The sequence below is a fragment of the Penaeus vannamei genome, chromosome 20, assembly GCF_042767895.1.
Source record: "Penaeus vannamei isolate JL-2024 chromosome 20, ASM4276789v1, whole genome shotgun sequence".
NCBI classification, from domain to species: domain Eukaryota; kingdom Metazoa; phylum Arthropoda; class Malacostraca; order Decapoda; family Penaeidae; genus Penaeus; species Penaeus vannamei.
In genome coordinates, this window is record NC_091568.1 from 27,230,677 (window position 1) to 27,245,844 (window position 15,168).

A 15,168-nucleotide genomic window follows, 5' to 3' on the forward strand; every position below is an offset into this window, starting at 1 on the left:
TTTATTTTAGATTGCCCCATTTTTACGTATATTTTCTTTTGCTTTTATTGTTTCGGAGGTTTTGCTTATTTTATGTTTTGTGTTAACGGTTTTTGCTTTTAATGATAATAGTTTGAGTTTTGCCTTTTGTTTCGTTTTCCATGTATGATTTATATTTATTATTTGAAGTTTGAAATGTATATATATATATATATATATATATATATATATATATATATATATATATATATATATATATATATATATATAACAAAGTTTTAAAGTTTTTGAGCAGTGAATACTAAATGAAAAGACTGATGAATTTAAGTGATAAAGTAAATGTTAATGGAATTGTTTCAATGGCTTGACTTTAAAGATAACTTTTAAATAAATAACTTCCTGTGGATGTATTGATAACTGATAGAGCGTAACGTAGTTTACTGATTTATTGAATTTATTTTAACTTTGTTTTATTTAGTCATGTTTCATTTACTTTGATGATTTTAAATACTACGTTTTATCAGTTATATACAGTAATAGTTCTCTGTATCTTGTAATAACTATCTATATTTATGATTTCATGCTTTGGTCGAAACTTTTGTCAGTGAAACACGCTACCAGTATCGATATCACAGCACGAGAACATGATAATTACTCTGTGCCGAAACAGGAGGCCGGAGGCTTAGGTCTCGTTGGCTCCTACGGCCCCGCAAAATAGGGGCAAGATCATGATAACCCCTACAAAAGTCATTGGCAACGCTGCATTTCTAGCATTTCTTCCGCCCACCAATCTAAATAACTGGAGCACACACACTCATACACACATATATTATTAGAGATAGAAAGAGGGAGGGAGAGGGAGAGAGAGAGAGAAATAGACACAAATATGTTATATCTATCAATCTATCTTTATATACACATATACATGCATTTATAAATATGTAGATGTATATATGTATACGCATAGATGAATACATATACATATATACATATACATATACATACATACATACATACATACATACATACATATATATATATATATATATATATATATATATATATATATATATATATATATATATATATATATATATATATACGTATACATGTAAATATGTATATATATGTACATATACTTATATAAATATAAGGATGTATATATATTCAGCAGTCTGTCATTCCGCCACGGGACTCAATTAGTTTGTGTGGAAATACAGCCGAGTTAAATTCAAACCACTGCGACAGGCGTTTCTTGGTGGGGAGGGAAATAAGCCAGCAAAAGAGCGTGAAAACTACTCACCACTTCGACGTAGATTTCCTGAGCTTACACACACACACACACACACACACACACACACACACACACATATATATATATATGGTTGAAAAACAAACAATGCACAAACTACATTTACTGAAGACAGTGAGTCTAGTTTGTGCATTGTGCGTTTTTCTATCATAGTATCAACACGGTAGAGTGTTTTTCCCTTCATATTTATGTGTGTGTTTATCTATTGATATAAATATATACGTGGATGTACATATATATGCATATATCTATTTAAGTATATATATACATATATATACATACATACACACACACGCACACACACATACATATATGCATACACACACGCGTATTCCTGGTACCCATTTCATTAGGTACCAAGTTCTGCCTTCCTGCCCTACCTGATGTCAATACCTCAAGTTCAAGAAGCATCCTAAGAAACAAGATAAAACGGCCTCTGTCTGTGTTCTCGACGTCGTCTCCTGAACATTAAGCATTTACTCTTTGCGTTAGATATTTTGTACTACCGTTTGCATGTCTTTTTCTTCTTTCCCAATCCACACTTTATGTTTTGTGTACTAATTCATTGTAAAAAAAAAAAAAAAAAAAAAAGAGGAAAAAAAAAAAAAAACTTCTAGACCCACATACGTATATAATTCATCTAAAAATGTTGCGTATAAATGAATTATTTTAATTCAAAATGTCATTATTCTGCCATTATATGATTCGTATGAGGAAGGTTCGATCCCCGTGCTTGCAAAAGTTTGGTCTACTGTCTCCGGAGTCGATTCGTTGGCAGCCAATTCCTCTTTTGCTGACAAAATGCCTGGACCAAGGTCAGAGGATGGCACGGTGGCCAGGCTATTAGGACCGCTGTGTATGCAAGGCTCTTGTATGGTAATGATTATGCGTTCTACTTTCCTGTCCTGTTCAACACGTTGGGGGTGAGTCTGGCATCAAACCTCAGTCTTTCTTTCTTTCTTTTTCTTTTAGAATATTCTTCTTCCTTTAGATTATTTAAGAGTTATTCTGCAAGAAACTTCCACTCGCTCATGTAAACAAGCCGCCCCTCACTCACTTACCTAAGCCTCATTTGCCTTTGGTCTCCCTGCTGAACGGCCTCTTCGTCTCCGCCGCTTATCTCTCGCCCTCCGACAGACTCTTGGAGACCACGGAGGGCGCTGAAGACCAGTCCGTTAACCACGTGATCGGACTCAGGTGGGAGGACAATGGCTAATCGCAACGACGAGTTACTAAGGTGTATAAGAAGGAAAACATGTGCACACACACACTCAGGTGTATATACTTCTATACACATACAAAAACACACATACATATAACTGATATCTGTATATGTATGTATGTATGTATATTTATATATACATATATGTGTATGTGTGACACACTGTATACTATATATGAATTTATATACTCAGATTGATAGATATGTGTATATATATGCAAAATTATGCATGTATATATATATATATATATATATATATATATATATATATATGAAGAGGAAAAGTCACAATAGAAATCAAAATACAGTGCAGCGTTTCGAACATTTCATGAGTTCCTCTTCAGACAAATGATAAAAGACGTTTGGTTAATCTTACGTCTGGAGAGGGACTCTTGAAGAGAGTTCATTTCCTTTATTTCTTGTCGTGGTTGTTTTCCTTTTTTGTTTTTATGTACAAATTGCTGCGTTTGTGCTTTTGGTCATATATATATATGTACGGTAATGCGATTTGAAATCATTTAAGATAAATTGCCTAAGCATTTTCTAAGAAGTAGTTTTTCATAGGCTTATATGCATTTGAAATGATAAACAGAATGTGTTTATTTTGCTCTGTCCTGATACAATCCTTCTGAAATACAGTCTAACACTAGGCTATATTGATTGTACATTGCTACTTTTAATTATCTTCAATAAAATTTGTTGACTGACGGTTCATTATGAGAAAGATTTTCAAGTAGTGTAAGGGCCTGTTAGCTAAGTTGGTTAGAGCGCCGTGCTAATAACGCGGATGTCGAGGGTTCGATCCCCTTACGGGCCAAGCATGTATACTTTTAATACAATGACTCTGGTGTCCGTTTATCGCATGTGAATCCATCAGGCTTCAGTGCCAGATATATGTCAGCTCCAAGGTTATATATATAAATGTATATTTATATATAAATGTATATATATATATATATATATATATATATATATATATATATATATATATATATATATATATATCATGTATATGCATATATATATATACACATATGTGTATATGTGCACATACACACATATGTGTTTATATTTATCTCTCTCTCTCCTTCTCTCTCCCCCCTCTCTATCTCCTTCAGTTTCTGTGTATGAATATATATCTCGTATTCATAAGTGCATACTCAATATTCGATTTCCTATCGTAGTAGCTAGCATCAGCTGATGGAGAATAGATGTAACCTTATGATATCAATCAATATCTGAAAATCAACATCTTTATAGTTCCACTGAAGTATAGTTTCTGTTTATTGCATCATCACTGGTAGTGATGACATGGACTCAGACCCAGAAAATCCAGATGAACTGGATAAACTGATCGAGTCTGAGGACGAGCCATGGAGTGAGTGAGGTGAGGTCAGATCAGGATGATGACATGGAGTATTATGCATGAGGTGTCTGGCTCGAATCCCCCACCACTAAAAATGAGTCTGCTTATTTCTGATAAAATGGGCCTTACTGATGAATTTGAAGCCAGTCTCAAGTTGTTACACTATGAGCTGATCTAGCATAATATTTTGATGCCCCTTTTTTGCCCCACTACGAAAAATGTCGTTCATTGGTCATTCCTGATACACTTTATCATGCTTATTACATTTCGACTTGTTTTTCTTTGTTACTAGTTAAGCTAACTCAATTTTTTCATATATTCTCCTGCCCCTGTGTAGCACACCCACCAGCTAATAACGCGGCTTTCGAGGGTTCGATCCTCTTACGGGCCAAGGAGTATTATTTTTTATACAACGCTTCAAGTGTCGGTTTATCGCATGCAGATCCACGAGGCTCCAGTGCCAGATATACGCCAGTTCCAAGATCAAATACTGGTACACAGACAAGACGGAGACGCTGCATTTCAAGCCTCTACTATTCTTAGCTTAACAGTCTTTACTTGCAGCCTTCCTTCCGCCCACTAAACTAAATAACTGGAGCTCATACACAAGTATATATGTACATATACGCACATGCATGTACATGTTTATATATATATATATATATATATATATATATATATATATATATATATATATATATATATATATATATATATATATTTATATATATATATATATCGATATATATGTATATATATACATATATATGTGTTGTGTATGTATACATGTCGTGTATTATCCTGCCCCTGTGTAGCACACCCACCAGCTAATAACGCGGAGGTCGAGGGTTCGATCCCCTTACAGGCCAAGGAACATAATTGTTATACAATGCCTCAAGTGTCGATTTATCGCATGCAAAACCACGAGGCTCCAGTGCCAAATATATGCCAGTGCCAAGAACAAATACTGGTACACAGACAAGACGGAGATGCTGCATTTCTAGCCTCTACTATTCTTAGCTTAACAGTCTTTACTTGCAGCCTTCCTTCCGCTCACTAGAGTAAATAACTGGAGCTCACACACACACGCATCTGTTTGTGTGTGTAAGTACATATGTACATACACACACATGCATGTACATGTTTATATATATATATATATATATATATATATATATATATATATATATATGTGTGTGTGTGTGTGTGTGTGTGTGTGTGTGTGTGTGTGTGTGTGTGTGTGTGTGTACGTGTGTATGTATGTATATATACATACATATGTTTTGTGTATGTATACATGTCGTGTACACACACACACACACGTGTGTGTGTGTCTGTATGTGTATGTGTATATACATTATATATATACACAAACAAACACACAATATATACATATATATTCATATATATATATATATATATATATATATATATATATATATATATATATATATATATATATATATATATATAACTAACTTGCTATATATGCATATATTTATAACATACATATATAGAGACATAAATGTTTTATACATATATATATATATATTCATGTATGTTTTACACAAATTTATATATACATATTTATATATATATATATATATATATATATATATATATATATATATATATATATATATATATATATATACAAATATAGTAATACATATTCAAATGAATATATATATATGTATATATATATGTATATGTATACATGTATATACATACATATGTATATATATTCATATAAATATATAACTGTACTACTATATATATATAACAGACATATAGACATATATGTTATATGATGTGATATGTATATACACTTACATACATACATGCACACACACACATACACACACACACACACACACACACACACACACACACACACACACACACACACACACACACATATATATATATATATATATATATATATATATATATATATATATATATATATATATATATACATGTGAGTGTGCGAGTGTGTATGTATAAGTGGTGCACGGTCTCTATGTATCGCGGACACTATGACCTGGAAGGAAAGTCGCGAAGCTGTATGACGGGGGTGTCTCAGTTTCTGACGGATACTATGTCGCGGTGACTGTGTCGCGCGAGGTGTCCTCACATAACCTGGTCGTCGGCTGACCTTACTTTGTGTGTTGTTGTGACTGTGTTGCGCGAGGTTTCCGCTGACCTTGATCATCACCATCATCAAGGGGGCTGACGCCGACGGGGGCCCATCTCTATTTTTTCACGGCAGGTTTGGTCGATCTGCCCAAGCCACGACTTCCTCGGTCGTCCCACAGGCCTCTTCCACCCAGGGTTGTCTCGAACAGAGACGACCTGATGGGCAGGATCATCCTGAGGAAAGCGAGCCAGGTGGCCGTATAGCCTGAGTTGGCGATCACGGATTGTGCAGATAACAGGTCCTGTGCCAGTCTCACGGTGCAACCGTTGGTTGGACACATGGTCCCGCCAACAGTACTCCATGATCTACCGCAAGGACCTATTACAAAAGGCTTCAAGACGAGCCTCCAAGGCACAGGACAATGTCCAGGTTTCGCTACCGTATAGCAAAACTGGTATTATCAGGGCCTTGAAAACCCGTAGCTTGGACCTTCTGCACATGTACCAACATCTCCAAATACTCTTGTTGAGAGAGTTCATGACCCCTGCTACCAGGCCAATCCGTCTGCTGACTTCATGGTCTGACAGCCCAGAGTTATGAACTACACTACCAAGGTATGTAAAGCTCTCTGTGACTTCAATGTCCTCGCCGTAAGCACATACCGACTTAACAGGTTCTCCTATCAAGTCCCCAAATTCCTGGACCTTGGTCTTGGTCCAGGAGACCTCTAGACCCAAAGGCTTCACCTCATTGCTAAATGCATCGAGAGCTGCTACTAGGGTTTCCAAAGACTCAGATAGAATGGCAACGTCATCAGCAAAGTTAAGGTCTGTAACCTTGATATTGCCCAGTGTTGCTCCACAATGACTTTGAACAGTAGCTCTGCCCAGTATCCAGTCCATGCAAGTGTTGAAAAGAGTTGGTGCAAGGACACAGCCTTGCCTCATTCCTGAACTAACAGGAAAGAAGCTCGACAGGCCCCCATCACACTTTACAGCACTTTTAGTACCAGTATACAGGCTTGCTATTAGTCCAATAATCCTTGTTGGAATTCCTCTCAGCCTCAGGATCTCCCAAAGTGACTCCCGATGCACCGTATCGAACGCCTTCTTGAGGTCGATGTAGGCTGCAAGCAGCCCACGCCCGAACTCACGGCGGCGCTATACAATGACTTGAAGCGTGAGTGAATCCGGATTGCTCCAGTCTCTGGTGCCTCAGTAGATGGTCTTTGATACGTCTCAGAAGGATGTGAGCGAGAACCTTGCCTGGTATACTGAGCAGTGTGATGCCTCGGTGATTGCTGCAGTCCCAACGGTCCCCCTTCCCCTTCCAGAGAGGGATGACCACACCCCTCATCAGGTCAGTAGGAACGGAACCGGACCGCCAGATAGCAGCCAGGACAGCATGTAACCCCCGTGCCATAGGTTCACCACCAGCCTTTAACAGTTCAGCTGGTATGCCGCAGATACCCGCTGCTTTACCACTCTTCAGCTTGGAAATCGCCCTCCTAACTTCAGTTAGGGAGGGAGGATCTTCACTGATGGGTGGATCCGGCAGCGGGATCTCGACACTACCCGCATCCAAGTTAACTGTCGGTGGGTCAACCTGCTACAGCTGCTCAAAATACTCAGCCCAACGTTCGCGCACCGCAACAGGATCTTAAACGATCTGACCACTTACTGAGCGAACTGCTGTCACCTGTGAAGAGGGCTTGGAGTTCAGCTTTCTCAGGGCTTGGTATGCAGGACAAAGGTCATTTACTAAGAAATGGCCTTCTACTTCCTCTGCAAGACTCCTAATAAACTGTTCCTTGTCCCTTCTTAACAGGGACCGAGTTCTGCGCACATGAGAACGGTGCAATTCCCGATCCCCTGTCAGACGAGCCGCACGACATGCATCTGTGGCTTCCAGTGTCTCCTGCAAGATGGAATTCTGTACTGCTCTCGGACGTACACCAATCGTATCTTGAGCTGCATCAAGTGTTTCACGCTTAAAGGTATCCCACAGAAGAACAAGGTCTGTCAGACCATCAAGCATTGCGAAACGATCAGAGATTGCCTCAGCAAACCCGCGGGCACACTCACCCTCCCTCAGCCTGTCCAAATGAAACACCCTAGGGTGACCATTTGACCGCTGGGGAGTTTTGAAGTGGACCCGGAGGATAGCCACAACCAATCTATGGTCAGTACCACAGAACTCAGCACTCCTGTACACCCTGCAATTCTGAAGGATCCTCCAACTGACCTTACCTACACTAATTGCTCTAACCCGCTACTGTTTCAACACGTGATCTTCCTATAATAATGAATTTTCAAAGAGTGAGATATCATTCAGCATGGAGAAAACTCAACCGAGCTTCCATTACCACCCTACCCCGAGCTCCATGTTTCATGGTACGAGGGATTGAATGAAGATTACCCTCTCCCACCTTCTCTTGTCAATGTCTCCGAGGTCTGTCACATTATAACATCATACTGGGCGACTGTGAAACTGAGAGTTGACCAGCATCTCTTTACGAAGGAAAGGGGCCATCAGGACAAAGTTGTGTGGAGATGCGGACAGAACCTGTGGTGCCAGGGTTCACACCGTTTATGGGGAAATAGTGAAGTGGCAAAACCCCATCCACAGACATCCTGCTGTCCCTGGGAAGACTGAGGTGGAGGGGATACTAGCAGCAATGAAGGAACGTGCTGCCGCAACAGTAGAGCCCATCGCACATATTGTCAACACATTTGACGCTAGAGTTGAAGTCGGCTGTGCGCATCTATTACAACGGCAGACGCCATCAAGAGGACGCTGAGGCGAGTGCGGCAAAAGGCAGGTGTGTCTGATCTTCAGCTATTTTGGACAACGTTAAGCGGAGAGGCCTTCATTCCTTATGAAGATGATGGGGTGATGATCTTTGTAGCAGACTCTGATTTGAAATTTCTTGCCGTCTCGTCATTGGTTTGGTGATGGAACGTTTAAAGTGGCCCCTGTCGGATACGAGCAGCAGTACACACTCCATGCATACTTTGGTGGTATAACATATCCTTGCGTCTATGCATTTTTGTCAGGAAAGAATGATGAGATATATAATAAAATGTACGAGGTGTTAAAGCTAATACCGCCTGGTTTATCATGCAATCCAATAACAATAATGACAGGTTTTGAGAAGGCAGCAATGAACGCCTTCCAGAGGAATTTTCTGAGTGCAGAGGTTGCAGCTGGCAGGAAGCATCCCTCGGGTCAGAAGTACCAGCTCGTAAATAAGAGGATCAAATCCCTTATTACAAAATTAGAAACATACCTTTGTAGATTTGCAATATCTGGATCAAATAGCCAAAGTAATGATGATCCCCACTGAACAATAAAGGTATGCTCATCAAAAAATATTTCATTACCTAGAGAGAGAGAAAAAAAATGGTTATGTCTCATACTAGTGTTATTATGTATTCTATATACTAAATCATTTTCGCTGCAATTTCAACACTTCTTCCTAATCTTATCTGTCGACAATGAACAGCGATGTACTGACATAAATGGCAACGTGCCTTCCCCGCGACATTTTATCCACTTGCGAAACGGACGCTGTGTCACAGCGCGATGTGGCAACATTAGGACCGCGACATAGTTTCCCCGTGACATAGTATCCTAGAGCCGTATAAGTATGTGTTTCCTTCATGTACACCTTAGCAATTCTTCGTTGCGATTAGCTCTTATCCTTCCACCTGAGTCCGATCACGTTGTCAACGGACTGGTCTTCAGCGCATTCCGTGGTCTCCAAGGAGTATAGACGAGATGAAAGCTCAGAAGAGGAAATCCTCCGAAACGAAGCAGGATAAACTTTGTTCGTATTTCTCTCCTGAACGAGACCCATCTTATTTAGGAAGGCAACTCAGATGCTACGGTTTTCCATTCAGTTCTAAGAAGATTTGAACGAATGCCAGATCCTGAGCAAGAAATAATTAGTCTTCGGTTTATATGCGTTAGAAACCGAATTTATTTTGCTCTGTCTAAGCATTTCCAGTCCTGAGATCCTACTGTGATTCAATCTAGCAGTAATCTGTGTTGATGGTAAGCTATAAATATTAATAACCGTCTGTTGGTTCAGTTGGTTAGAGCGCCGATTGCGGTTGCCGGCCTAATTTCTTACCTTACCTCATCGGACTCCATTCTATCAGGCCCAAGTGTCACACACACACACACACATACATACACACACACACACACACACACACACACACACACACACACACACACACACACACACACACATATATATATATATATATATATATATATATATATATATATATATATATATATATATTTATATGCCAGTGTCAAGGTCAGTCACTTGTACACAGACAAGACGGAGACTCAAGGTCGTTGGCAACGCTGCATTTCTAGCCTTTACTATTGATTGCTTAACAGTCTTTACTTGCAGTCTTCCTTCCGACTGCAAATGTTTGGACAGAGCAAAATAAATTCGGTTTCTATTATTTTTCTAACGCATATAAGCCGGACTATTTCTTGCTCAGGATCTGATGCAAAGGCAATTAATTCTGCATGTGCTCAATTCTTCTCAGAACTGAATAGAAAACCGTAGCATCTGAGGTGCCTTCCCAGATGAGATGGGTCTCGTTCAGGAGAGCAAAAAGCCGAGAAATACGAACAAAGTTTTTCCTGCTTCGTTCCGGAGGATTTCTTCTTCTCAGCTTTCGTCTCGTATACATATACCTGACATCTATATATGTATGTACATATATATATGTATATATATATATATATATATATATATATATATATATATATATATATATATATATATATATATATATATATATATATGCATATCACGAACACACGCATATACATATAATATATATATATATATATATATATATATATATATATATATATATATATATATATATATATATATATATATATATATATATATATATATATACATATTTATAAATATATATTACACCAACGCATACACTCAAATACATATTTATACATATTTATATGTAGATAGATACATATATATACATATATAAACATATATGAACAACATATGCATGTGTGTAAATATATATACATATATATGTATATATACATAAATATATATGTATTTATATGTATATATATATATATATATATATATATATATATATATATCAGTAGAAGCACTAACACGGTAAACTGTACACAAAAAAGGAAAAAACATCCACAACAAGAAATGAAAATAACAGGTAACGATTCGAACTTTTCACGAGTTTTATTATTCAGACGAATAATAAAAAGCGTTTGGATGATTATTATTCCGAAGAGGAACTCGGGAAGAGCATTGTTATTATGGACATTATCGTTATTCATATTATATACGTATATATATACATATATATGTACGTATATATATATATATAGATAGATAGATAGATAGATAGATAGATAGATATAGTACACTGTCTCCGGAGTCTGTTCGTCGGCAGCCAATTTCTCAGGCCTTTTCCCTAACAATAAACCAGGGCCAAGGTCAAGGGATGGCACGGTGGCCGGGTCATTAGGACCGCCGCGTCATTTCTATGATTAGGGATAATGATTATGCGTCGTTTCCCTATATTGATGGTAAATTGCTACTTTTAATAATCTTCAATACAATTTGTTGACTGACAGTTCATTGTGAGAAAGATTTTCAAGGGTAAGGGCCTGTTAGCTCAGTTGGTTAGAGCGCCGTGCTAATAACGCGGATGTCGAGGGTTCGATCCCCTTACGGGCCAAGCGTCAAACTTTCAATACAATGACTTAAGTGTCGGTTTATCACATGCAAATCCATCGGGCTCCAGTGCCAGAAATATACCAGTGCCAATGTCAAATTCTGGTACGCAACGTAGACGGAGGGTCCAGGTCGTTGGCAACGCTACATTTCTAGCCTCTACTATTATTAGCCTAATACTCTGTATTTGTAGTCTTCCTTCCGCCCACTAGACTAAATAACTGGGGCACACACACATATATATACTAGTAAAGAGAGCGAGAGAGAGAGAGAGAAAGAATGTTATATCTATCAATCTGTCTTCATGTACACACATATCTATAAATATATATATGTATATATGTATACGTTTAAAGATATATATATATATATATATATATATATATATATATATATATATATATATATATATATATATATATATATATATATAAATACTTATTCAAACGTAGACATATATATATATATATATATATATATATATATATATATATATATATATATATATATATATATATATATATATATGTGTGTGTGTGTAGTTGCCTATATATACATATATATATACATATTTATATATAATTATATATATAGACTTGCATATACATATATATATGTGTGTGTGTATGAGTCTCTCTCCTTCTCCCTTTCCTATCTCAAGATACACACACACACAAACACACACATATATACATATACATATATATATGTGTGTGTGTGTGTGTACAATTATTCAGCAACCTGTATCATTCCAGTAAGGTATCTAGATCTGAGCATATATATAGATATGTATATATATATGCACACACACACACACATATGTATATATATATATATATATATATATATATATATATATATATATATATATATATATATATATATATATATATATATATATATATATATATATATATATATATGTTCAACACGTTGTGGTGAGTCTGGCATCAAACCTCGGTCTTTTTCTTTCTTTTTCTTTTAGAATATTCTTCTTCCTTTAGATTATTTAAGAGAGTTATTCTGCAAGAAACTTCCACGCGCTCATGTAAACAAGCCGCCCCTCACTCACTTACCTAAGCCTCATTTGCCTTTGGTCTCCCTGCTGAACGGCCTCTTCGTCTCCGCCGCTTATCTCTCGCCCTCCGACAGACTCTTGGAGACCACGGAGGGCGCTGAAGACCAGTCCGTTGACCACGTGATCGGACTTCATTTCCTTCATAGATTAGTGTGGTTGTTTTCGTTTTCGTTTTTGTTACAAATTACTGCGTTTGTGCTTGTGTTCATATATATATATATATATATATATATATATATATATATATATATATATATATATATATATATATATATATATATATATATATATATATATGTATATATATATATCATTCATATATGTAAATAATTTATATATATATATATATATATATATATATGTGTGTGTGTGTGTGTGTGTGTGTGTGTGTGTGTGTGTGTGTGTGTGTGTGTGTGTGTGTGTGTGTGTGTGTGAATGTGTGTGTGTGTTAATGTGTGTGTTTACATAAGTATATATTAGAATTTTTTCTTTTCGAAAAATGTACCTTATATAGCATGGTTATAAGATTTGAAAACATTTAGGATAACTGCCTAAGCATTTTCTAAGTAGTTTTTCATAGACTTATATGCATTTGAAATGATAAACACAATGTATTTATTTTGCTCTGTCCTGATATGATCCTTCTGAAATACAATCTAACACTTGGCTATATTGATGATAAATTGCTACTTTCAATAATCTTCAATATAATTTGTTGACTTACAATCCATTATGAGAAAGATGTTTAAGTAAGTTAAAGTTCTGTTAGCTCAGTTGGTTAGAGCGCCGTGCTAATGATGCGGATGTCGAGGGTTCGATCCTCTTACGGGTGAACATATTGAGTATTTTATTTAATGACTCTGGTGTCCGTTCACCGCACGCCAGTCCACCATTCTCCAGTGCCAGATATATGTCAGTGACAAGGTCAAACACTGGTACACAGACAAGACGGAGACTCAAGGTCGTTAGCAACGCTGCATTTCTAGCCTTTCTGCCGCCCACTAAACTAAATAACTGGAGCACACACACTCATACACATATATTATTAGAGATAGAAAGAGGGAGGGAGAGGGAGAGAGAGAGATACAGACACAAATATATGTTATATCTATCAATCTATCTTTATATACACATGTACATGCATCTAGAAATATGTAGATGTATATACGAATACGCATAATTGTATATATGTACATACATATATACACACACACATATACATGTAAATATGTATATATATACATATACTTATATAGATATTAGGATGTATATATATTCAGCAGTCTATCATTCCACCACGGGACTTACTTAATTTGTTTGGGTGGAAATACAGACGAGGTACCGTCAACCCACTGCCACAAGGGTTTCTTGGTGGGGAGGGAAATAAGCCAGCAAAAGAGCGTGCAAACTACTCACCACTGCGACGTAGATTTCCTGAGCTTACATACATACATACACACACGCACACACATATATATATATGTTTGAAAAACTCTGCACAAACTACATTTATTGAAGACAGTAAGGCTAGTTTGTGCATTGTGCGTTTTTCTACCATAGTCTCAACACGGTAGTGTTTTTCTCTTCATATATATGTGTGTTTATCTATTAATATAAATATATACGTGGGTGTACATATATATGCATATCTTTAAATAAGTATATATATACATATATATACACCCACACACGCACACCCACACCCACACCCACACATATATGCACACACACACGCGCGGACTTAGAGAAAAATGCATAGATATATTCCTGGTACCCATTTCATTAGGTACCAAGTTTTGCCTTCCTGCCCTACCTGATGCCAATATCTCAAAATAGTTCAGGAAGCATCCTAAGAAACAGGATAAAACGGCCTCTGTCTGTGTTCTCGACGTCGTCTCCTGAACATGAAGCTTTTATTCTTTGCGTTAGATATTTTGTACTACCGTTTGCATGTCTTTTTCATCTTTCCCAATCCACACTTTATGTTTTGTGTACTAATTCACTTAAAAAAAGAAAAAAAAAAGAAAAAAAAACTTATAGAGCCAGTTATATAATTTATCTAAAAATGTTGCGTATAAATGAATTATTTCAATTCAAAATTTCATTATTCTGCCATTATATGATTCGTATGAGGAGGGTTCGATCCCCTTGCTGACAAAAGTTTGGTCTACCGTCTCCGGAGTCTATTCGTTGGCAGCCGATTTCTCTTTTGCTGACAAAATGCCTAGACCAAGGTCAAAGGATGGCACCTTGGGACCGCAGTGTATGCAAGGCTCTTGCATGGTAATGATTATGCGTTCTTTC

General features: G+C 36.9%; 2 non-coding genes across 2 annotated transcripts; both read left to right on the plus strand.

Annotated features, from left to right (window-relative positions):
- The first annotated feature begins 3,256 nt into the window (after positions 1 to 3,256).
- On the plus strand, positions 3,257 to 3,330 carry TRNAI-AAU (transfer RNA isoleucine (anticodon AAU)). Its single transcript has one exon. It is a non-coding gene; the product is annotated as a tRNA-Ile (tRNA).
- An 8,386-nt stretch (positions 3,331 to 11,716) lies between these two features.
- On the plus strand, positions 11,717 to 11,790 carry TRNAI-AAU (transfer RNA isoleucine (anticodon AAU)). Its single transcript has one exon. It is a non-coding gene; the product is annotated as a tRNA-Ile (tRNA).
- Positions 11,791 to 15,168: the final 3,378 nt, after the last annotated feature.